A 26,640-nucleotide genomic window follows, 5' to 3' on the forward strand; every position below is an offset into this window, starting at 1 on the left:
AATACATTGGAACATGGACATTTTATGCAGTGTGAACGGAAATGGAAGGGGAATGCTGGGAAAGGAGGCGCTGAGGTACATGGGATGTAGTGATGTTATCATTGGGGAACCGGAGGGAATGAAGTAACCTGGAAGTGGCTTGGCCTGCTGGCTGTTGTGTTTTCTTGTCTTTCCTTTTAAAAGAAAGAGAGAGTGGTTAGTACACTGGCTTGTGATTTCGCTCTGCTCATTGGGTCCTTAAGCTGCTCCCTAAACGTTCATGCTTAACACGACCCCCCCTTCAGCCCAGACCCTTTGGGTTGGATGACCCGAACCGAGAGGTCATAAACACGAGAGAGAGCATCGGTGTTAGCCTGAAGGGCACCCCGATGATAAAAGACTGTGAACCTATATGACTGCAGGTCCAAAAACCACCTGGTAACCCAAGGGTTTGACTCCTTATGAACAGCCATCCACTGGAGGGCAGCATGGTCCATCACTAGTGTGAACTCAGCAAGTAGTACTGCAGTTGGGTCACCGCCCATTTTATTTCCAGTACCTCCCATTCTACCGCCGCATACCTTGTATCCCGTCAAGTAGTTTCTGGCTCAGATACATCACGGGGTGTTCGGCATCATCAATGCTTTGGCTCAACACAGCACCCAAACCCGTGTCCGAAGCATTGGTATCTATACTAATAAAAGGCAAAGCCCTCATTGACTCACTGACTGACTCACTCACTGACTGACTCACTCACTCATTCACTCACTGACTCATCACTAATTCTCCAACTTCCCGTGTAGGTGGAAGGCTGACATTTGGCAGGCTCATTCCTTACAGCTTACTTACAAAAGTTAGGCAGGTTTCATTTCAAAATTCTACGCATAACGGTCATAACTGGAACCTAATTTTGTCCATATATACGGCCATAGCCTGCAGCTCAGTCGCCGTGTGAAGCGGAGTTGCGTCCCGCATAATCACACCTCCCACGTAATTGAGTGCCTGCCCATATAAGGTAAATATTTGCGGGTGAAGGACTGTGCTTAGCATATTCATAAGTGCAGCAACTGCGGAAACCCTCTGACGCTGAACAAGCCTTTGTACACATATCAATTGGAAAGCAAGGTGTAAAGCTTAAGTTTAAATTACGTTCATAGACACGCTGCCGCTAAATATTTGCAGGCAAATCCACAACTTAATACCGGGAATGCCTATTAAACATCTTAGATTCACAAGTACCGATTTGGGTAGTGATCACTTCAATGAATGAAACCTGTTCAAAAAATGCATTACACAATTGAGAAGGCAGCAAAAGAATATGAAGCGAGTGACACATAAAAGCATCTTCATAAGTGCAGCTACTGCGGAAACAAAGCACGTTGTAAACCTTAAGTTTAAATTAAGTTCATAGACACGCTGCCGCTGGCGTTTGTCATGCCTACGACGAATATGATATTCACAAGATACAATTTTACTGAGAGGACGCAGGGTATAAACGAGACTTTTGATCACTTTGTAACAGAGTTAAAATTGCTGGTGAAGGGCTGTGCTTACGCAAACGAAGATGAGATGAGCGAAAGTGCGAGAGAAACTTTTAAGTGCCCGGTCTGAGCTAAAATTAAATAAAGCTGTGGACATTGCAAGATCGCACGAGATATTCGTGAGATACAAGTTTAATGAGAAGATGCAGGGTACAAATCCTCGATAATAAAGACCTGGCGAAGTCATGGAGAACATGGAAGGAAGAGTTCAGATTATACACAGAACTTGCAATGCCGGAGGCAGAGGAAAACACTAAAGTCAGATTATTCCGTTATCTTATTGGAGAGAGTGGCAGAGAATTGTGTCATTTGCTGACCGGTGATGTAAGACCTGATGAGTTAACCATGAGCTTGATGATATGTAAATTTGATGAACATTACAACCTGAAAATAAACGAAACTGTAGAGAGGTTCAGATTTTTTTCAAGAAATCAGGCAAGGGGAGAAAATATAGACAACTACGTCACAGATCTGAGAGTGTTAGCAGGCACATGCAATTTTGGAGAGATTAAAAGTTCCCTTATACGTGACCGAATTGTGTGCGGAACCAGTGATGCAAGTTTGCAACAAAGATTACTAAGAGAAGACAAACTGACTTTAGAGAGGTGTATACAAATATGCAGAGCCACAAAACTGTCGAAGGAGAACAGAGAACAGTCACACAGGCTTCCCTATTCTATACTTCTCCAAGTGCGTCTCTCTAAACCTTCCGTGCAGGAACATTATCATAAGGCTTAACAATCTAATTGTTACACCTTCTACGTGCACCCAACCGTCCTTATTACGGAGTCTTCCTTGCTTTACCGCTGGCTGCTTCTTTCCATTCACCTTCCTAGCTCTTTATTTAAACAGTTTTCCTTCTCACTTTTCTGCTCCTTCTCTGTCTTCTCCCTTTTCGTTGAAAATACGCGCCTCCTTGCCTTTTTACAGTCCGTTCCCCTTACGTCACACCATGGTACGTTTAGCAAGGACCCACAGGCATAGTTTGCCCCCAATTCTTCTTAAACAGATATCCCACAGATTGTTAATTACTGGGACATAATCTCTAAAAGGAAGCATGTGGCAGAAACAGTTAAAGGCACACAATAAAAAATTTTGTGATAACCGCTACAAGACGCTGTCCCTAAATATTCGCAAGAGATTCCACAAGTTCATAGACACTCTGTCGCTAAATATTTGCAGGAAAATCCACAAGTTAATACCGGGAATGCCTGTTAAACATCTTCCATTCACGAGTAGCGATTTGGGTAGTGAAAACTTCGATGAATGAAACCTGTTATCTTTACAACGGTTGACAAACACAGAATGTAACTTCAAAATAACACGTCCTCCAAATACGAACCTGATTGAAGGAACTAATGATAATCAAATCCTTGATGACAGCAACACTCATAACAGTCACAAAACAATTACATTCACAATCAGGTTATGTTATTTTTAAAATGTTTCCTTTTCTTTTTCATAACTTCTTTAACACACTACTTCTCCGCTGCGAAGCGCAGGTATTTTACTAGTGGAGGATAAAAGGAAAAGAGATATCAGGAGTCTTTAATACAGGTGCTTTTGTGAGGGCCATCTTTAAGTCACGGAATGCACGTTCCATCAGTTCATCCCACACCACATTGAAAGGGGCCCTTTTCTTTGTCAGATTTGTCAAGGGCGTAGCTCTCGAAAAAACGAGGCACAAACCAGCGGTATTAACTCGCTAGACCCAGGAAATCCTGTACCTGCCGCTTGGTTATTGGACTGGGCCAGTCAAGAATGGCTTTAACTTTTGAACACTGTGGTTTAACCATTCCCCCTCCCACCAGGTATTCCAAATATTTAGCTTCGTTCAACTCGAAGAAACATTTCTTAGGTTTAATACGCAGCCCGGCTCTCTCTTGTGTCAGGAGGATGATATAAACCTGCAGCACATGTTCCTTCCATGTGTCGGAAAAAATTATGATGTCATCTAAGTGGGTGGCACAGTAGGAATGGTGGGGCTTTAGTACTCTATCTACCAGATGCTGGAAAGTTGCCGGTGCCCCATGCAATCCAAATGGGAGGACCTTGTACTGCCAGTGTCTGCTAGGGGTACAAAATGCTGTTTTTTCTTTCGTGGATACCGTTAAGGGAAATTTGCCAGTATCCCTTCATCATGTCAAGAGTAGTCAGATAACGCACATTCCCCAAGGAGCTCATCCACTTGGGGCATTGGATATGCATCAAATTTGGAGACTTGAATGAGACATCGAAAGTCATTGCAAAATCTCAGTGACCCATCGGGCTTGGATACGAGGACGATGGGACTGGACCATGGGCTGTGACTTTCCTCAATGATGTCTATATTCAACATATGTTGGAATTCCAATTCTACCTCTGCTTTTTGCTTCCGGGAGGCGGTAAGGGCGTTCCCTGACGATCACCGCGGGGTCCGTCACAATGTCATGCTGAATCAGCGAGGTATGGCCAGGGTCCTCCCTGACCATATCTGGGACAGACAGGATTGCAGACTCCAGCTCCTGTCGCTAGTGAGGACTCAAGGGTAGATACTTTCGAGAAAAGGGAGAGGGTCGGGCTGGAGTGTGGGACTTCCTCCCTGTCTTTCCACGGCTTTAATAGATTGATGTGATATACCCGCTCGCTTGGTCAGTGATTTGGTTGTTTCACTAAATAGTTGACGAGTCCTTTTCCATGGCAGACGTGTTTGCTCGCTCCACTCCATGCCGTTTTTTGTTTTGTTTTGTGTTTTTGTTTTTCGCCTTCTCTACAGTGCACAAATGCCTTACACTACTATTATACAGCAGAGAGGCATTTCTGGACATTGCTAACTCACACAGTCCCCTGGAATTTACTGGTTTTATACCATTTGAGCTACAGTTCATTGTTTGCTCTTGCAGGCCAACACCCCAACCACACCCAGGAAGACCGTGTAGCACCGAGCTCGAGTGACCAAGCTGACCCCAAGAGAGTGCTCCGGAGAAGGTGACACAAGCGAGGCAAGAGGGGAAGGCTCCACGTTAGGCTGAAAGCCCGCGCTAGCTGACCGCCACTACCCAGCCTCTTGCTAGCCAACGTGCGGCCTCTGGAAAGCAAACTGGATGAGCTAAGAGCCAGGATTACAGAGCAGTGGGAAATAAGAGAGTGCTGCGCTCTAATTTTCACCGAGACCTGGCTTTCGGACAAAGTCCCAGAATGCGTCGTTCAGCTACAGATTCACTCAGTGCACCAAGGAGATCTCACCGCAGCCTCCGGTAAGGCTAAAGGAGGTTGTATGTGTGTGTTTATTAACAACTCGTGGTGTGGAGATGTACGGACTGTTTATAAGCACTGCTCACAAGATGGGGAGTTTTCACTGCTGAAATGACAACCCTATTATCTACTGAGGAAATTCACTGCTGTGTTTTTGGCCATTGTTTACATTCCCCCGCCAGCTAACTCCGCGGCAGTGCTCGGTAAACTCCATGACATCATCAGCTCCTTACAGACGGCTCATCCCGATGCTGTTTTTATTGCAGCTGGCGACTTTAATCAGTGCAATTTCCGGACTATTCTTCCTAAATACCACCAACACATGAACATTCCCACCCGTGATAAGATCTCACTGGATCATGTTTACAGCAACATACGCAGTGCATACAGGGCTGCGCCCCGCCCCCACTTTTGACACTCAGACCACATCTCACTGTTCTTGTACCCAGCCTACAGAAACAAACAAACTCTATCATTAAGCAAGTTAAACTTCAGACCCCAGAGACTGAGCGCACCCTGTGTGTTTAGGGTTGCAGCCACTCTAGAGGACTCTTCTATCAGCATACAGGACTATGAGTATGTGACTGGGTACATTAGCACCTATATTGACAACATTGTGCCCACAATACCAGTCAGGAAGTTCGCCAACCAGAAGCCCTGGATAAACTTTCAGGTACGCCACATGCTGCATGCCCGCTCTCTTGCATTTAGATCAGGCACTGAGACAGAGTACAAAGCTGCAAAGTATGGACTAAGAAAAGCTGTCACAGCAGCCAAGAGGCAGTACAGAGAGAAGCTGGAGGGCTTCTATTCTACTGCTGACTCCGGACGTACTGTATGTGGCAGGGCCTATAGCACATCACAGACTACAGGGCCACCACCAGCACAATCAGCTCCACAGACAGTCTGCCAGATGATCTCAGCACTTTCTACACCCACTTTGAGACATCCAGCAACAGCACAGAGTGGAGGCACACACACACCTGGACCACACAACCCCCTTCCCCTCCCCCATTGGTCTTTTCAGGTCAGGTACACAAAACACTAAGGAAGATCAACCCCCGTAAGGCAGCTGGACCAGACAACATCCCTCGGTGGGCTCTCAAAGCATGTGCTAACGAGCTGGATGATGTTCTCTGCTCCATCTTCAATCTTTCCCTTAGTCAGTACATCATTCCGTCCTGCTTTAGGACTACGATCATTGTCCCCCTTGCTAAAAATACCCACCCACCTGCCTGAATGACTACAGGCCGGTAGCACTCACTCCAATCATCATGAAGTTTTTTGAGAGTGGTGCTGGCCCACATTCAGAACAGCATACCAGACACTCTGGACCCCCTGCAGTATGCCTACCGTGTCTTACAGAATCGAATATAAAATCCTACTAATAACCTACAAAGCCTTAAATAACCTTGCGCCAAACTACATCAGTGACCTTCTCCATCACTATGTGCCTGCCCACTCACTAAGGTCCTCTGATTCTGGCAATCTTGTTGTGCCCCACATTAATCTACACTCCATGGGTGACAGGGCCTTCAGCTGTATAGCGCCCAGACTCTGGAATGACCTACCAAAATTAATCAGGTCAGCTGACTCCATGAATTCTTTTAAAAAACAACTCAAAACTCATCTGTTCAGGAAGGCTTTTAGCTCTACTTGACTTCATTCCCCTTCTCTCAGTTTACCTCTCTGTCAAGATGCTCATGTAACCTGTGTGTGTGTGTTAGACCATCAGTTCTGTTGTCTGTTAGACTTTCTCTGAATTTACTTTCTTAATCTTCTTTATTTATTTATTTGGTTTGTACTATGCTATATACTGTATACCCTGCCGTTCTTTCTTATATTCTGTAAGTGCCTTGAGCATGGGAAAGTCGCTATATGAATAAAATGTATTATTATTATTACCGGCCCAGCAGGCCCACCTCAGATGCCATCGCGGCCACACTACATTATTCCCTCTCCCATCTGGAGAACAAAGATTCCTACATTAGGATGCTCTTTGTTGACTACAGCTCCACCTTTAACACGGTTATCCCCCATAAACTCTCCCATAAACTGTCTGCACTTGGCCTGCACCCCACCCTCTGTGACTGGCTCCTAGACTTTCTTACTGGCAGGCCCCAGTCTGTCAGGATTGGTAATAGGATTTCAGCCACCATTATCACAAACACAGGCACCCCACAGGGATGCATCCTCAGCCCCATCCTCTATACCCTGTTTACCCACGACTGTGTCTCCTTCCACAAAGATAACATCATCCTAAAGTTCACAGATGACACTGCAGTGATTGGACACATCACTGGTGGGGATGAGACGTCCTACAGGAGGGAGGTGGACAGTCTGGCATCATGGTGTGAGGACAACAACCTCACCCTCAACGCAGACAAGACGAAGAAGATGATAGTGGACATGAGGAAGGAGAGGAGACCTCGCCGGCCACTGTTCATCTGAGGGCTTGAAGTGGAGAAGGAGAGCAGCATTAAATACCTGGGCATCTACATCAGTTCAGGAGTAGCAACGGGCCCCTGCTGGGTGCCACAAGCAGACTTTTCTGAAACCCCGGCTCAGTTCACTGCCTGGTGGCACTCAAGGACCTCAAGAAGGCCGTTCTATCCTTATAAGGATGCCAACAGACCAACAGAGCAAGGTATTTGGGCATGACATTACCTAAGCCCTCACAGGCCAAATGTTCTATGACTTGGCGTGCCTGGTTGATGTCTGGCCTTAGCCAGTGGCCCAGCTTACCTCAGAACTTGAATCCCTGGGCCGTCACTGGGCTGCCAGGGTCAAATTTCCAATGCTGCCACTCCCTCAACTGCTGGCCCGAGGTCACGCCGTAGCGCTTGAATATCTTCACCCTCAAGAGGTCATAATTGGCGACTTCCTCCTCAGGTAGGTCATAATAAGCCCGCTGCGCAGCCCTATTTAGGTACGGTGCCAGAATGTGGGCCCAGTCCGTCCTCTGCCACTGATTTCAAGAGGCAGTCCTCTCGAATATCAGTAAATACGACTCAATGTCATCCAAGTCTGTGAGTGGAACTATCGGAGGTGGTGGAGGCCATGCAGGCACCGGTTTTACCGCTTCTGCTGCCGTTAACCGGGTTTTGGTCTCCGCAAGCTCCGTCCGGGTGGTTGCGAGCTCCAGCTTCACGTTTTGGAGCTTGGTCATGAAAGTAGTAAATACTGCGTTCAGTTCCTGTCCATCTGACATCTTCAGACTTTATTCTGCCAACTACATCACTATAAGGAAAACACAGGAACAATTTTTAAGAGTTGGGGATTCTTTCCATGTATACTGTAAACACTGGAGTTGCAATTGAAGCGGTCAGACATGAAATCTCAGGTACAGACAGGAATATATTGGACAACGGACATTTTATGCAATGTAAACAGAAGGGAAGGGGAATGCTTGGAAAAGAGGCGCTGAGGTATATGGGATGTGGTGACGTCATCATTGGGGGACTGGTGGGAATTAAGGAACCCGGAAGTGGCTCAGCCTGCTGGCTAAGCTTTCAGGCCGTATTCACTGTGGTGTTTTCTTGTCTTTCCTGTAAAAACAAAGAAAGATTACCCTGCTGTTGTCCCCTGACTTGCGATTTTGCGCTGCTCGTCGGGTTCTTAAGCTGCTCCCTATACACTGGTGTGTGACACCATTTAGATCACAATCCCAGGAGGACCACTACATTTAATACAGATTAATTTATTGTTATTCATTAGTATTGTATTTGTTCCCTATTTGCATCAATGGCAACTGATAGCCTTTATGTAGCTTCCAAAAATATTTCTCATATGTACTGGAATTTGGCATATACTGTACTGTAGTGACATTTTAAAGTGAGAGCACAGGTGGGACCACCTGCTGGGCATTTTGCCTGACGCACCTCCAACTGTGCCACCTTGCTGACTGCAGGGTCATCAGCTGGGAGCTACCCTTGACTGATGTTTTGTTCTTTAATCCCTGAACATCTTGAGGTGGTGGAGCACCAGTAGGAACGTCTCCCATAACAGCCTTAGGATCCTTGTTTTCCCCAGGCTTTGTCCTTTCTTTTGAGCCAGAGCCAGAAGTTCAGTTTTTCTGCTTCCTCCATCTGATCTTTGAGGGCCTACCTCAGCTTTGTGGCTGTAATCCCAAGGGTCTTCAGGAACCTCTGGAAGGATGTTCCAGTGTAGCTTCTGCAACCTACCTCTACTCAATAATATTCAAGTAATCTTCATATTTGTTATTAGGAAACCTAATGAGTGCCAAGAAAACATTCCCCACACAATTACACTACCACTGTCAGTTTTAAAACTGATACAAGCCAGAATTGATCCATGGATTCATGCTGTTTACGCTAAATTCTGACAATACCCTCAGCAAGTTGCAGCAAAAAAAAGAGATTTGTCAAAGCAGGTGACATTTTTCCAATTTTCTGTTGACAGATTTGGTAGTCAGTTTTCCAGTGCAGCTTTGTACTGCTGTACAATACTGCTTGGCCTTCTGCTTCTTCAGCCCATTCCATCCAAGGTACAACACATTATGCATTTAGATAGAGTGTTATATGTTATATAGAGTTGTTATTTGAGTATTTGGAGCCTTTCTGTTAACTTTAATAAATACTGTATATCCATTTTTGTCTGACCTCTCTCAATAACAATATGCCCCCCTACACCCCCGAGCTTTTGTTTACTGGATGTTTCTCATTCTATTTAGAAGTGCAGCCTGTCTGTGTTAACAAGGAAGTGTATGTACTAAAGGGATTACCAAGTTTTTGTAAATTGTTAACATGTAAGACTGAACAACAAATGAACTAGTCAGCTGTTAGTATAGGTTTAAACAGAGAAGACAATGTGACACATATACTGTATATAGTTTATTTTGTTTTTTGAAAGGTTTTTGATAATATACCCCATGAGAGGCTAAAAATAAAACTAGAAGAAGGTACATTTTGCTTATGGTCGCAACATTAATGGCAACATAGTATATAAATGATCTTGGTAAGAATTTGACTAATACCCAGGTAAAGGTTACAAATGACACTAAAACAGGTGGAATGGTGGACAGTGCAGAGTGAGCAAAATCATTACGGGGGACCAGGACAGAATTCAGACTTGGTCAAACATGGAACAGAGGACGTTTAACATAAATAAATGTAAGGCTACATATGAAGGTCTGAATTTTTTGTAGTTGACTGGTCACTGTCTGCATGCTAACAAAGCAAATTACATTGATTATAAGTTAAGCAGTTATCCTTAAGCTACTACAACTCATTTGTGAGACTTCGTCTGCAATATTGTGTGCAAATTTACCGTACTAAAGAATGTCCGATGAAGAGTAACAACACTTATTCCAGAATTGAACTATATGGACTAAACATACGAGAAAAGAGAACAGAGATGAAGAGGAAACGGGATACAGAGTTTTACAATAATAAGCAGAATTAGAAGGATGGATGCCATTGCCAACTGCCATTAAAAAAGTGGGTTCTTCAGCTAAAACATGGGGTTCACAGAAAAGCTGATTAAAGGTACTTTTTACAGAAGTTGTAAAATTTTCTTCTTACAGAGAAAACATAAGTTGCCAAGTAATGTAATAGATAGTAGTTCTTTTTTTCTTCAAATCCCAACTTGAATATGTTTTGAAAAGTTATTTAAATAGGAAATGACAAGCTACGTTAGGTAGATACTTGCTATCCTATAGTTCTTAAGATATAAAAAAATGTTAGATGTTTGGACCTTCACATGCAGAGGCACACATGTTGAAATGAACTTGTTGAAAATTATAAGGAGTGCAACCTTTTCCTTAGTGTTTAAAAATGTTACCACAGCCTATTCTTAGTACTGTCGTTGGCACAACTGTACATATAGCACAAATGACAAAAAAGACAAATACTACCAGAATAAACTAACCAGATATGCAGGTCCAAGTGTGCATTGCCCATTAGATTAAAATAGGAAAAGATTCTACTGTCTGCGGTCCAATAGTCAGAATTCAACATATTAAGTGCAATAATGCAAAAAAGTAATTACACCCTCTTTCAATTTTGTTATTTTTGATGTCAAGATAAGTCCAGTATTAGATAGATTTAAATCAGGTGACAAATAACACATTATTCATTTAATAGAAAATAAACAAATATTCAGAAACTATGTGTTAAAAAATATGTATATTTATGCTGCTTTCATATCCTTTAGCCAGGTGCTATTAATACATGTCATGGACATGTGCCCTAGTTTATAACTATTATTTATTTAAGTTCAAATATTACTTTTGCATTTAATTTAATTAAGGCACAGGTATACAACCCAGATGTTGAGGTACTCAATGTGGACTTACAACCTTATTACAAGCAAACTCTCCATTGACCATCCCAGTACTTTCATCACAATTTCTGGGGACTTTAACCATGTTTCACTTTCCTCCACACTCACCAGTTTTTACCAGTTTGCGGACTGCACAACAAAAGAAAACAGGACCCTGTACTTGTTATATGCCGATGTTAAAGAAGCATATAACTCTGTAGCTTTGCCACCTTTGGGCCAATTGAATCATAATGTGGTACATCTCATACCTGCATGTAAACCCATTGCCCAGAGGCTGTCAGCCACTAGCAGGACTGTGCAGTATGGAGAACTGAGGCTAAGGAGGCTCTGAAGGATGCCTTTGAAAATACTGACTGCGATATGCTTTGTGAGTCACACGGCCAAGACATTGAGGAATTGAACCTCTGTATCACAGATTACATCACGTTTTCTGTGAATAACACATTCCCCACAAAGGCAGAACTGAATGTCCTACTGAATTTGAAGAAGAGAGCCTTCAGGTCTAGAGATAAAATGAAATCAAGCGGGTGCACTCAGAGTTGAAGAAGCATCTCCGCGAGGGGAAGCCCACTACAGAGAAAAACTTGAACACAGGTTACAAAAAACAACATGAAGGAAGCATGAGGACTATCACTGGCTACAAGCAGGGTGTTAAACATGCAGAGCAAGGGAGCAAGAACATAGCAAATGAACTGAACCAATTCCTCAACAGGTTACACTCATTCTTGTCAGTCCAGCCTTCCCCCAACACTGCTAGCCGCTATGAGCAAGTTGAGGAGGTTTGGGAATCCCAACTGCCGTCTGCACCTTGTGCGACCTACAATAACATCACAACTGTGGTCTCCAGCCTCCCTCCACCCCTGGTATTGTGTGTTTCTGCTGATCAACTCAAGAGAGAACTGGGAAAATCTGCAGAAACAAGGCATCAGAGCTGGATATAATCAGCCCCAGGGTGCTGGAAAGATGTGCCAGCCAGCTCTGCGTGGTCCTTCAGCAACTGTTCCCTCTTTCCCCGAATTTGCAGAAGGTTTCCCCGTTGTGGAAAACATCCCCAATGCCAAAGAAAGAGTATTACATTGGTCTCAAGTAATTCAGACCAGTTGCTCTTATACTTCATACATCATGAGGACCTTTGAGAGGCTGGTCCTAAAACAGCTATGACCCTTGGTTCCAGAACCTCTGCAATTTCCCTATCAGGCACATTTAGATATGGTGGATGCTCTCATCTACTTGCTCCACAAAGCCTACTCCCACTTGGACAAAGCTGACACCACAGTCAGGGTAATGTTCTATGACTTTTTCAGTGCTTTCAACACCAATTCTGCCTCATTGACTGGGGAAAACGCTGAAGGCTTTGAATCTTGATGCTCCCACAGTCTCTGGGATCATGAAATACCTTACCAACAGGCAGTGGTTTGAGAGGCTGAGGGACTGTGTGTCAGAAATGATGGTGTGTAATACCAGAGCACCTCAGGGAACTATCCTGTCTTCCTTCCTGTTTACTCTCTACACAACAGACTTCCAGCTAAATACCCACGGTTGCCACCTACAGAAATTTTCAGATGACTCGTCCATCATAGGCTGCATTAATGATGATAAGGCGGTATGATTGTAAAAATAAAATGGTGTCACGGTAAATTAAAAAAAAACTAATTGAAAAATGAAAGTAAAAAACAAATCTGAAACTAAGTTCAACATAAAAAATAAACGGTTTCAAGAAAAAATGTATTAATCTCAGAAAAAAATAAACAAAAACACTGATATCATACTTATACAACAAGCACTGCCATATTTAGTATGATTACAACACCTACTGACTGCCATTACGCTACAGCACACAGGCAGGGCCTATGATGTCATCCTGCACACACTATTTAAGATAGTGGAGCTCAGCACATAATGTACACGTTTTGGAATCACTTCTTTTTAAAAACATGTATTTTTTAACAATAGTTAAGGATAAGTTAGTGTATAAAAATGTTGCTTCCTTTTTAGTCTTTGATTCTTGCTTTTAACTTTTAGATTAGATACTCTGCATTTCCAAATGATTTGATGCCTACTGTTTCTTTCCAAAATGTGAAAAAGATTTTTACAGACAATTACCTTATTTTCCACATAGTCTGTTTATCAGCAAATTTACCCAATGATCAGGTTATATGATGCCCCTTGAAATCATAAATCAGTTAAAAATGTTGCAAATGTTTGTGCATTCATGACATCTGCAGACCTACATCAACAAAGTCCGTATTATTGATCAAGACATTTACATCAGAAAAGAATTGAATAAATATGGCTTTCATGGAAGGGTAGCCAGAAAAAAAAAACTCACTCTCCCCTAAAAATCATTGCTCTATGATTTAGATATGCAAAGGTGGATCAAAATGAATCACAAGATTTTTGGAACAATGTCCTCAGGACTGACAAGACAACAATGAGTTGTTTGGTCAATGCCTTCAATGCAATACTTGGGCATAAACAAATAAGAGCATATCACCATGAAAACCTCATAACAGCTGTCAAGCATGGTGGTGTCACAATTTGGGAGGAGATTCACATTTAGCCACTGCTTTTCTGTACAAATTGACTGTGGCCTCTACTATCACTTTGTTATCCATCCATCCATTTTCCAACCCACTGAATCCGAACACAGGGTCACGGGGGTCTGCTGGAGCCAATCCCAGCCAACACAGGGCACAAGGCAGGAACCAATCCCGGGCAGGGTGCCAACCCACCGCAGGACACACACAAACACACCAAGCACACACTAGGGCCAATTTAGAATCGCCAATCCACCTAACCTGCATGTCTTTGGACTGTGTTATATATGGACTTGTTATATTCAGGGTTAATTACAGTATGTGGGTTGTCATGTGACACAAAAGGTAATAAAATAGGGAGGTACATTAAATATTTAGGTGGCTAGAGACTCTTCTTTCTACAGTTGTACATCCTGTCTTGGTAAATTCTTTAATTGTGCTCCTTCAGTGATTTTCTGCAAATGTTTTAATTTTCTGTGTTGTTGTTGGATTTGGTTTAGTCTTGTACCTTCATGATACCTAGGCTTGCTTTTTCTTGTTTGCCACTTGTATATGACCATTGAAGGTGTTTTTATGCTCTTCCTGTATTTTATGCTCTTCCCATGTTTTATAGCTGTAGGTTCCATAGACAAGTACCACTTCCCTTGATTATTCTTTGACTGACAGACATTTGCAATAAATAATTGTTATATTTCAATCAGGTCATGCCTCCAAAGTCAGATTGTAATGATTTGCAAGGGGCATGATATCAGCTGTGGTTTACAAGGTCTAGCGGCTCTTCTTTTTCTGAAGAAAGAAGTGTGCTGCATGCATATCTAACTTTTTAAATACACCTAGTTAGTATGTATCAAAAAATTGGTGGAGGAGTACCGGTATATATACTGTATATCCACTTTGGTATAGCCAAAGTTAAAGTCCAACCCTCCAATCAATTGTGATGCTGTGATGATACTTTATGGTAGCTGCATATAAATTAATTTCACCCCATATCAATAAACTGATGTGTTAGTGTATGGTAGAGTATGCTTAGAATGAGTTCATTGTGACCCTCTTTACTATATTAACATTGTGTTTTTCTTGTTTTTTATTCGCATTATGAGTTTTGAAACATCCTGTAACCAATGATAATAGCGTTTTTTGATTAAAAAATATTTAAAATATTTGCACTACTTGCTTCGGCAGCTTTTTATCTTTCATTGACACTGTCATTCTTTTTATGGTTGGCATAATATAGCTAACAGAATGACCTGGATGTGCAATACTTGTGATGTCATCACTGCAATGGAATAAACGTTCAGCACCAAGCAATTCATCATCTCTGTTATTGTGGATAATTCCTTAAGGCTTCATGCAAATTTATTTGTTTTTGCATTCCTTGGTAATTAACTTTTTAGCACTGACTTTTGACTTCAATTTAGGGTTTTGTTTCTGGTTTAGACAACTGCATTTCACTTCGCAGTTTTGACCCTTGTATGTATCTTTTGACAACATTCATCTCCCAATCCCTTTTTGCCAGATTTTTGTCCCAGGGAAATTTGGGATTTAAAAGAAGTTTTGCTTGCCTGTGCTGTGACCAACCTGAACTACTTTTCTTCTGGCATTTTGAGGTTTTTTTTTTCAGCCTTTTCCTTCTGTCAGAATAGGGTGGGTCAGAATTCCTAGAATGTGAGTCAGAGACCGATAAATGCATTTAGAAACTAATGTGGCTAAGTCTGTTTTTTTTTAAAAGTTGCAGAATCACAAAGATTATTTACTTTTTCACACTTGGCTTCTGCATGTTGGCTTATTTTTTGATCAATACATAATTACAGCCTATTGTGTATTATTTATCAACTGGGTGTAGAGTTACATAATTTTAGGACTAGACAATTATTAGTTATGTTCTGATATAGAAATCCACAGAACTGAAAAAGGGTGTACATAATTAATCACATAACTGTATGAGGTATGATACATTAGATATTTAGTTTATTACTCCTGACTTATTAATAGATAGATAGATAGATAGATAGATAGATAGATAGATAGATACTTTATTAATCCCAAGGGGAAATAATGTATATATTAATAATGTATGTATTCATTTTCCATTAACAGTCTGTCAAATTTTTAAGAAAACTTCTTAAATATTATTAAATTATGTAATGTAAAAGGCAACCTAAAATAATGTTTTAAAGTTATCCATTCATAACTTTGCATATTGATTTTAAAATTGACTGATAATCAAAATAAAAGTCAAGGTAGGAACTTAAAAATTGGACCTGCTCAGCTATATTTCTTATTTCTAACTATTAACCTTGAATTAACCATAGAGGTAATATAGTAGAATGATTTAAACAACTTTACATTAAAGATTTACATCGTTTTTTTTCACGAATAAACTAATTTTCTGTATCTTGTGTATTTAGAACCAATTTTAACTTTACATAATTTTAAAGAAGGGGAAAGTAGCTATTAGGTGGTGCTGCAACTAAAGATTAATTTAGAGCTAAAGACAATATTTAAGTTTCATATGTAGTCAGACAAAACTAAAATGAAAACCCTTCAAGTTAGGACTTGTTGTTCTGCTTATCTGCAGAATTTCTGCCCAAATGTAAAAATTCCTCCCAAATGTAAATAATTAAGCAGCTTTCATACAACTACCCACCAGTTTATTTAAAAAACACAATAATTAAAGTTCCCTTAAGTCCTACTGATCTGTACTGCTAGATGAGATTATTATTATATCTCTAAAAGACATATTTTAAGAGAAACATATTGCAAGTCCAGGCCCATGTTTATTGTCATGTGTACTGAGTACAATGAGATTTTTACTTATGTGTCTGAGAAACATGCAACACATCACCAGTTTCTGTCATCAAGATCTGAAAGTATTATTAGTAAAATATGGGCCTCAAAACCCATGGATTTTTGAATGGAACCTTTCTAAGGAAATTCACTGTCATATTGAATAACTTGTCCCAGCACTGATTCCTTGGGTACCATACCTAAATGAAGACATGACAGAGGGGATATTATTAAATCAAACAACTAAAAATAGAAGTTAATAATGTTACAGTTGATCTGACATGAAATAGAAATATTTTTCTTTTTGATCATTAGGCCACTCAATATGAATTAAGTGACAGTAGTTAGGAAGAAAAAACATTGTTGACCTTTATTCCATTTTAAAATGAAGTCAGTTAGTCAAAGTTGTTTAGCACAGACCAAGTTTAAAGGATTAGTTTGGCATTTATCAAGTTATATTATTTCTTCACAATCATTGTATATTTTAGTTTGCGGCATAAAATTGTGTTTTTTAAGAAAGTGTTCTTTAGAATTTTAAAAATACCTCCTTCTCTATTCTTAAAACGTACAATGGAGCTAAAGGGGACCAGATTCCTGATTAATAAAAAAGCCTTAAAACTTACAAAATATGTCCACTTTGAAGCAACGTAGGTCTCGTTAAGAAAATATGCCTTCTCTGTTTATGAAGCATCTTTATGGTAACAAAAGGAAAGTGTCAGTAATTATTACATCACAGATGTTTGTAACTCTTTTTCTTGAGGGAAGCATACATTTGCTGTTTGCTTGTCTGCGTATAGCCTCCATCATAGGTGGAATTATGACAACCCCAAAAAGACCACAGCACCAAACTATATTCAGCTTATAATACTACTTGTGCTTCAGCAATTTTATTTTTTCAACAGTTATGTTATGCCATGGCTTGTAATAACAGACAGACATGCTCAAATCATATGATTATTTTTTCCTAAAATAATGCCTACCTTTTACTTATTACACTCTGTGTTGCTATTTTACATAACCTGACTGACAGCATAAGGAAAAAGCAAATGTGTGTTTCATTTTACTTTGTACAAATAACAATAGTTTGAAAATGAACTGATAACACTACAGCGTATCCTCTTTAATAAAACCTTTATGTGCATCCAGGTGTCCGTGTGTGTGTGTCTTCTGGTGAAGTGCGCATGCGCGGGCCACACAGCACGTGTTCAGTCTCTTCCTGTGCATTCCTTGTGCAGAGAGAGAGAGACAGACACACACACAGGCGCGCGCGAGTCACGCACACACACACACACGAGACACACACACACACGAGTCACACACACACACGCACGACAGACAGACAGACAGACACACACACAGGCGAGAGACAGACAGACACACACACAGACACAGAGGTGCGGGTTTAAGAGACACATACGCGAGAGACACACACACGCAGGCCCGTGAGAGAGACACACACACACACACAGGCACGCACATGCATTGTTGCAATGTTACTTTTCTTATTTGTTTATTAAATTACAGATTTTTCAAATGTTAATTTTTTTCCCCTGTGCTTAAAACTCATTAAAAAAGTTTTTAGCGAGCGGGTCATAAGGCTATAGCGCGAACTCTTGCAGTGTTAGTTTTCTCTGTTGTTCAAGGTTTTCTTAGTGCTATTCAATGTTTTTACATTTAGTTTACTATTACGCTGTGCTTTCTATGGTATAGTTAACTATATTTGTGCTTAAAAACTTAAAAAAATATATATTTACATACAGTTCATACGGTCTGGAACGGATTAATTGTATTTACATACAATCCTATGGGGGAAATTACTTCGGTTCATGACCAAATCAGGTTACAACCAGAGTTTTGGAACGAATTATGGTCGTGAAGCGAGGTTCCACTGTATTACTGTCAGACAAAATTACAGGCAATTTACGGAAATACAAACCAGTATTACTGAGAGAGAAAATTAAAGGCACACAATACAGTGACACATATTACAGCCACATACAAGGTCCCTTGCCATTTAATATAGACTGTTCATACAAATGTTTATGCACTACTGTTCTAGCGCCCGTTATTGTAACAGGCTTAATGTCTAGTTTTTAATAAAAGCCATAGGTTTTTGAAAGGGCCAAGCCACCTTCAAATCTTAGTTTCTGTGCAGCATTCAGTACATGCATGATAAAGAAAATGAAAAAGGCTAGAGCAGATTGAAGCACCACAAACCAATTAATCGACTCTTTCTTATGGAGGATAATGTAATAAAAAACTTAGGATGACACTTACAGTTGTGGTTGAAAGTTTGTGAGCCCTTTAGAATTTTCTACATTTCTGCATAAATATGACCTAAAACATCAACAGATTTTCACTGAAGTCCTAAAAGTAGATAAAGAGAAACCAATTAAACAAATGAGACAAAAATATTATACTTGGTCATTTATTTATTAAGGAAAATGATCGAATATTACATATTTGTGAGTGGCAAAAGTTGCTTTCAGTATCTGGTGTGACCCCCTTTTGCAACAATAACTGCAACTAAGCGTTTCCAGTAACTTTTGATCATTCCTGCACACTGGCTTGGAGGAATTTTAGCCCGTTCCTCCGTACAGAACAGCTTCAACTCTGGGATGTTGGTGGGTTTCCTCACATTAACTGCTCACTTCAGGTCCTTCCACAACATTTCGATTGTTTTAAGGTCAGGACTTTGACTTGGTCATTCCAAAACATTAACTTTATTCTTCTTTAATCATTCTTTGGTAGAACAACTTGTGTGCTTAGGTGCTTAGGGTTTTTGTCTTGCTGCATGACCCACCTTCTCTTGATATTCAGATCATGGGCAGATGTCCTGACATTGTCCTTTAGAATTCTCTGATATAATTCGGAATTCATTGTTCCATCAATCAAGGCAAGCCATCCTGGCCCAGATGCAGAAAAACAGGCCCAAACCATGATACTACCACCACCATGTTTCACAGATGGGATAAGGTTCTTATGCTGTCAGGACATCTGCCCATGAACTGAATCTCAAGAGAAGGTGGGTCATGCAGCAAGACAACAACCCTAAGCACACAAGTCGTTCTACCAAAAAATGGTTAAAGAAGAATAAAGTGTTTTCTTTTCTCCAAACATAACGCTTTTCATTTAAACCAAAAAGTTCTATTTTGGTCTCATCTGTCCACAAAACATTCTTCCAATAGCCTTCTGGTTTGTCCACGTGATCTTTAGCAAACAGCAGACAAGCAGCAATGCTTTTTTTTTTGGAGAGCAGTGGCTTTCTCCTTGCAACCCTGCCATGCACACCATTGTTGTTCAGTGTTCTCCTGATGGTGGACTCATGAACATGAACATTAGCCAATGTGAGAGAGGCCTTCAGTTGCTTAGAAATTACCCTGGGGTCCTTTGTGACCTCGCCAACTACTACACCCCTTGCTCTTGGAGTGATCTTTGTTGGTCGACCACTCCTGGGGAGGGTAACAATGGTCTTGAATTTCTTCCATTTGTACACAATCTGTCTGACTGTGGATTGGTGGAGTCCAAACTCTTGAGATGGTTTTGTAACCTTTTCCAGCCTGATTAGCATCAACAACTCTTTTTCTGAGGTCCTCAGAAATCTCCTTTATTCATGCCATGATACACTTCCACAAACATGTGTTGTGAAGAGCAGACTTTGATAGATCCCTGTTCTTTAAATAACACAGGGTACACACTCAAACCTGATTGTCATCCCATTGATTGAAAACACCTGCCTCTAATTTCACCTTCAAACTAACTGCTAATCCTAGAGGTTCACATACTTTTGCTACTCACAAATATGTAATATTCGATCATTTTCCTCAATAAATAAATGACCAAGTATAATATTTTTGTCTCATTTGTTTAACTGGTTTCTCTTTATCTACTTTTAGGACTTCAGTGAAAATCTGATGATGTTTTAGGTCATATTTATGTAGAAATATTGAATATTCTAAAGGGTTCACAAACTTTCAAGCACCACTGTACTCATACCAATCAATTTTTAAATACACAGGGAAAACATTTGTGCTACTTGCAGAAGCCAATATAAAATAAGGTCTAAGTGGCAAAATCCTGCTGAGGCAGCAGAGGTGCTGAAGTAGGGAGTGTTGGGTAGATGCACCTAGAAATGGAACTTAGGGAGCACTTCAGATGTGTTTCCCAACTGCTAGAGTCCATTGGCACTAATGTGTATTAGAAATGTAACATCTTATTAAAGAAAGAAATATCCCCTAACAGGACAAATTAGTAATCTGGCAGGAGAAAAACTGTCCATTGTATCTTTTAATTACTCCTCAGCAAAAGGCATTGGAGAGTGCATTCTTCAAAAGCAATCTGTTACAGCATGGTCAGAATGATCAGAGAAACAAAGAATAGAGGTTCATTTTGTAAACTGTGAATTTACACACAGTGTCAATCAATTCATTCATTTTACTCTGGTTGGTTCGTAGGTTTACACCCAAATGACTTTTATTATATTATATTCTGGTTCTTCTTATACCTTTGAGTTGAGACACCACCCTTGAAATATCTGTGCATATAACAACTGTCTATTCAGATTGTTTACAGGACATCTGCTGGCTTCTTAGTCATCTCTTAGTCGTCCTTCAGTACATTTGTTGTTCACTTGACCTTTATCTGTTTTTTTCTCAAGCCTTTATACTATTTCTTTTAGATGAATGCTATATATGTTACCCTAAAATTATTCTTCCATGAATGCTTAGCCATGGGTGAGAAACCTGTGGAAAGAGTGACATTCGGTTTTCCTGTGACCCTGGGTGAAAGGAGTGAGGTGTAGCTGTGTGGCGAACATGAGTGAGAAAAAGAACAAAGCAGCTGGGAGTGTGACTTGGTGGAAGCAGTCTTTGAATAAACCTGAAAGTCTTTTTTAGAGCTATCTTACCCGCAGTTTACATAAAGTGGCTATTTCCATTTTTCAGTTTCTACCACCGCCCTGGTTTGCTACAATATTCGCTCTCACTGAAGCAAAAATGTGCATTATCAGTTCATCAGCAGAAGGGAATATCTTTATGAAACAATGAAATAAGCTTCCATATAGTGAAACAATATAAGTGATTGTGTGACTTTTTCAGTTATTATGAAATAGTTGTCTACAGAACAAAGGCAGCAGTTCACATCTGGGCATCAACACTTTGTGTCAATAGTAGTGGTTGGCGATGAATTTCCAAGGTGAATCCACATCCCTGACCCTGAAAGATGCTGGATTAAAATGAGCAGTGGAATAAAGTGCACAGATGGTCTCCTTTTAAAATGACTGAATGTACCAACAATGTTTTGCTTTGGACTTTTTTCCCTGTTAAAATGATATAATTAGTCTGCTCTTGCATTTTATAATGGAAGTAAAGAGTACTGGAGTTCAATTATTAAAAAAAAAAACTTTTTGTCTTGATATTACATACATGTTGCACAACAGCATTGTGCATTATGTGCCACACTGTTGTGCAATACGTATGTAATCGCAAGTCATAGATCAATACCCACTAACATTTTTGGCTTGCAAAATGGACATGTTCTACAATTGTTAAGGCTTTTCTTAATAACAGGACCATTTTACTCTTCTCCTCTATTATAAAATGCAAGAGAGGACTAATTATTTTTTAAAATGTACAATATATGCTTCTCTTTAGAATGCAGTGTCATGTGCCAAATGAATATACAGCATGCCAGAATAGTGAAGAATAAATTTTGATTTGGAAAATAACAAAGTTATTCTTTAAAGTCAGAAACATTTACTTTTTAGTTCAAAGCACAATGTAATTTATAAATATTGACATTACGCTGATGAAAATTACTGGAAAATCAGAGATGTTTTTCTTTATAGATACAGTAATTTAGCTTTAAACATATTTTTAGAGAAAGAGTAAAGAAACCTTGCTAAAATCATTAAAGTCTCCCTTTTGTTTCAGAAAAATTTAACAAGCTTTAATTGGTCCTTTCTTAATAAAAAGGTTGTGCTTATGACATCATGCATTGGTACGTGTGGTAACAATATGCCATTTGCAACACATCATCTACTCATTTCCTGACCTTGCTTAAGCCAGTTAGGGACACATGGGGCCTAAGCCCCGAAGCAAACTTCATCTGACTCTTGCACTTGCTTATTATTACCAATCCTTCTAATCAGTGCTTTTGAAATGCAAATAGGTTTAGAGAAATTAGGAACAGTTGTAAAACAGATGAACAACAATAAATAATATGCAAGAGCAAAAAGGAAAAATTCAAAATTAAGTCTGTGCATCTGGCAGACGTCCAAAGTGGCTAATATAAATTATAGGAAAGAAAAATGACAAAATTCATTTGAGTATAAACTTTTCAGTTGAAGCAAATATCATATGTATTTTATTTAAATATTAGTGAAGCTAGAAAAGAATAGACAAAATGTACATAAACCACAGCATATCATGTCATATGGGAAGTAACGTTTGTTTCCTAGTTCAGATGGCATTCTGTACTATGCAAAGTTATAGACATTGAGATTTTAAATCAGTACTGATATTATGGACTACCAGCAGGACTCATGAGTAACTTTTCAGTGTCAATAGCTATGCTGATGTTGCATAATTAACCAAATGAATAAAAATGGCTACTTCTAAAACATTTGCTACATGTTTGCTTTTTTCAGTCTGGTTGAAAGAATTTTGCACTAATTCAAAATAAGGATTATGAAAAATCTAAGTGCATAAAAAACTACTTTATCAAAAGAACTCTCTCAAAGTGAATAAGGAAACTACTGAGTTGCACAGTCCAATTGTAAATATGGATGCCACTTACTTAGGGGAAGTACATCTAATATTCTGCATATCTCGTTCAGATATTTTGGTTAGCATTTTGCTAATCAAAGGTTTAATAACCTCTGAATGACTGTTCTGTTTTTGATTTCTTAAATCTTGGATTATATTGTATTCATTTCCCATTGTATACATTAATTTATTAGATATTTGTGAGTTGGTGGTGAAAATATGTGATGAGCTATACTGCTCTGACACAATGCTCAATTCTAATTATGGAGTAGTCATGAATGATTAAAATATTTGTGGGACACTTTAAGAACACTGAGGTAGATATCAGAAGGAGTTTTGATTTCACTCCAGTGTTCTTTCAGTGGCACTTAGGTAAAAACTTTTTTTTAAAGCTAACTGAAGATGAAATTAGTTACGTTAAAATTATTTGCTACTGCATAAGCTTCTAACAAAGTTTCTAGGGAAAGGTTTCTAAATGTTAAGTATGCTTGATTGATGCCTCCACAGTCTTATTGTATGCATCCCTGTTGGAAAACACAGGGGACTACAATGTGGAGTGCTCCTCTAGAAAGTGAGATTAGCATACAGGCCAAGGTGAATGTGCAAATTCTAATGAGTAGGCAGAAATCATGCTAAACATTCTGTTACAATATAATAGCATGCCAAATGGCCAAACAGTTCCGACTACCACAGCTGCTATAGAATTGTTAGAAGACATCACAAATGGGAGAATTATAAGAAATTGTGTGTATTTACAGATGATGATGACTGCCTTCTAAGTTGATTTAGATTTCCAAGAACCTACCCTCTTTGAGCTTGATATCATTTTTTGACTAAATGTATTAAAGTATGTACTGTATATTACATTTTACAGATAAATTGCTAACTTCATTAAAATAACGTATACTGGAGAAAGGAGAAAGAAACGGAAGGATGGGAATTGGAGGTTGGTATGTTTGACAGAGACAGTACTGCTGCAGTAAATTATTCCATCTAGGGTTGCATGCGTCCCAGCAAGAATCTTGTAGAAGGCAGGAACAATCACTGGATGGAATGCCAGCTCACTGCTACCTCTGCACCACATCTTTAATACATGCTTTAATGCATTTCATCATGAAACAAGTATACATCTTAGCATTCTAAAATGTTCAGAGAGTTGTAATATCATGAATGTAATGCATTCTGTGTAGTGATCACTGCCTTCATGCTCCTGTCGGCGTAAGAGAAAGCCCATTTAAGAAGCACTAAGCAATTAACAAGTTGGTCAGGGAACACTTAGAAAATATTTAATATGCTATTTTAGCTATGATAAATTTTAAGAGTTAAGTTAATGATGCTAAATCTCAGACAGACCGCTTTTTTTCTTTGTGACTTTCTGTATATGAATGAATATGAGTGTCTTTGCCATGCAGTTTACTTTTGTTGTTTATATGATTGCCTAAGCCACCAAATAGTATGTTTTTCCTTGCCTCCACTTCACTGAGCAGGACCTCCATTTCTCATTTGCTGAAATTCTTAAATTTTCCATGTGCTTTCACCATTGTCTTTTAACCAAACACTGAACAGAATGAACTAATTATATTGATTTGCATATTCAATTATATGAAATTCAGGGAGGAGTCTGGGTGGAGCTGTAGGCGGGTGCATGCGTGTTAAAATTCACATTACAGTGGAACCTCGGTTTGCGAGTAACTTGGTTTACGAGTGTTTTGCAAGACAAGCTAAACTTTTTAATAAATTTTCACTTGATAAATAAGCGAGGTCTTGCAATACGAGTAGTATGGATATACTTTATCTGCTGAGTGTCATGTGATCACAACTGAGCTGATGGTTCTACTCGCGTGCGTTCACATGTGTGTGTGTCTCTCGTGTGTGTGTGTCTCTCTCGCGCATGTGTTTGTCTCTCTCTCTCTCTCTCATGGGAAATCGTCTGCTATTCTCCGTCTGAGTCGACGTGCCTCACTCATATAGTCAACATCCGTATGAGCGTATACTGTTTACTACAGCATTGTGACTGTGTGTGTGTGTATGTGTGTGTGTGTGCGTGCGTGTGTGTGTGTGTGTGCTGTGACGTGCGAGTCCCTGTCTTGCACCCCAAATCACGAAGCTGAGTCTTAGTACTTTAAACAACATCAGCTTTATTCAGCTTGAAACAGCAACAGCACGGTTATTTATTGTAGCGGGATCTGCCACTCTCCTATACACAGACACAGCAGTGAGGCAGGGTCGTGGCCAAGCAGTACTGTGCTCTGTGCATTTATAATGTTCCTTGTTCCTTGTATCACCCATCGACGGCAGGCACTTATAGCATGTCAGCGATCTTTTCGGATTTGCTTTTACGATGAACTGCTACTGTGCTGTGAGACTGCGATTGTTTTGGGACGCTCTTCCGTGTGCCGTCCCATTGGGTGGAATCCCACAAGAGTTTAGAAACTCACTCACACCAGCCATGATTCTTTTCAAAGGTAAAGTGCAGGTTAATTTCTTTTATGTATTTTTTACTTTATATTTTGTATTAATCATTTTTATATGAATAGTTTTGGGTTGTGGAACGAATCATCTGAGTTTCCATTATTTCTTATGGGGAAATTCACTTTAATATACAAGTGCTTTGGACTGCGAGCACGTTTCCAGAACGAATTATGCTCGCAAACCGAGCTTCCACTGTAATTGGGTTTTATAAAGGGAAAGTATATTGTGAAGGACAGCGACACACCCAGGACACTAGATGGTGACTTCCCTGCAGCTTAATGGTGTGTTGGATAACCGCAGTGCACTATGGGAGATGGTGTTTGGCTTCACAGCCTTGTTGGGTACCGTAGGTGCTGCCGGGTGACGCTGCAGGGAGACACAGGGATTTTTATCTCCCATATGTCCGGGCTGAAGAAAAATAGAAGTCTTCATCTTACCCGGAAGTGGTGGTGAATCACGTGGACAGAAAGATAGAAGCACTTCAAGGTCAAGGACTATATAAAGGACTAGGGGAGACCCATCAAGAGAGCCAGAGTTGGGAGGGAGTGTGTCGGAGCTGTGGGGAGGAGAGAATTGTTGTATTTATTGTTTTATTTATAGTGTATTTGATGGATGTGGTGCTTTAAAGGCACTATTGCCGAAAAGAAGATTAAAAATCTGATTGGTGCTTTTATGTTTGTGTCCAGAGCATCTGTCTATTGGGTTTCATGGGGTAACAGCACCCCCAAATGTCCACAACATGAAACTTTTGCTTATGAATTTTTTTGTGCGTACACACATTTCTAGTTTTGTCTGTGCACCATGTTTTAGTGTGAATTCTACACAAGGCATTATACATGAGGTCCCTGAACTTTAGCTTTTTCCCTATTTTTTTATACATTATATCGTTAACAGTGATTGGTGAATATAATGAGATTTTAATACTTTAAGACCATCTGAAGTCATGAATCACACCAAAGTAGCCAAAATGTTTACTTAGAATATTTATTCTCCAGGGAGATCTCCAAATAGTTCTTGGCATGA

At 39.9% G+C, this 26,640-nt stretch overlaps 1 protein-coding gene across 1 annotated transcript in view; it reads left to right on the forward strand.

The window, feature by feature from the left end:
• Positions 1-4,731: 4,731 nt before the first annotated feature.
• slc7a2 (solute carrier family 7 member 2) overlaps positions 4,732-26,640 on the forward strand; it is a 324,691-nt gene continuing 302,782 nt past the window's right edge. Inside the window, exon 1 of the mRNA XM_039750935.1 lies at positions 4,732-4,756. The gene's annotated coding sequence lies outside the window, so the exon portion shown is untranslated. The remainder of the gene's footprint in view (positions 4,757-26,640) is intronic.

The sequence above is a fragment of the Polypterus senegalus genome, chromosome 4 (assembly GCF_016835505.1).
Source record: "Polypterus senegalus isolate Bchr_013 chromosome 4, ASM1683550v1, whole genome shotgun sequence".
In the NCBI taxonomy this organism is placed as follows: domain Eukaryota; kingdom Metazoa; phylum Chordata; class Cladistia; order Polypteriformes; family Polypteridae; genus Polypterus; species Polypterus senegalus.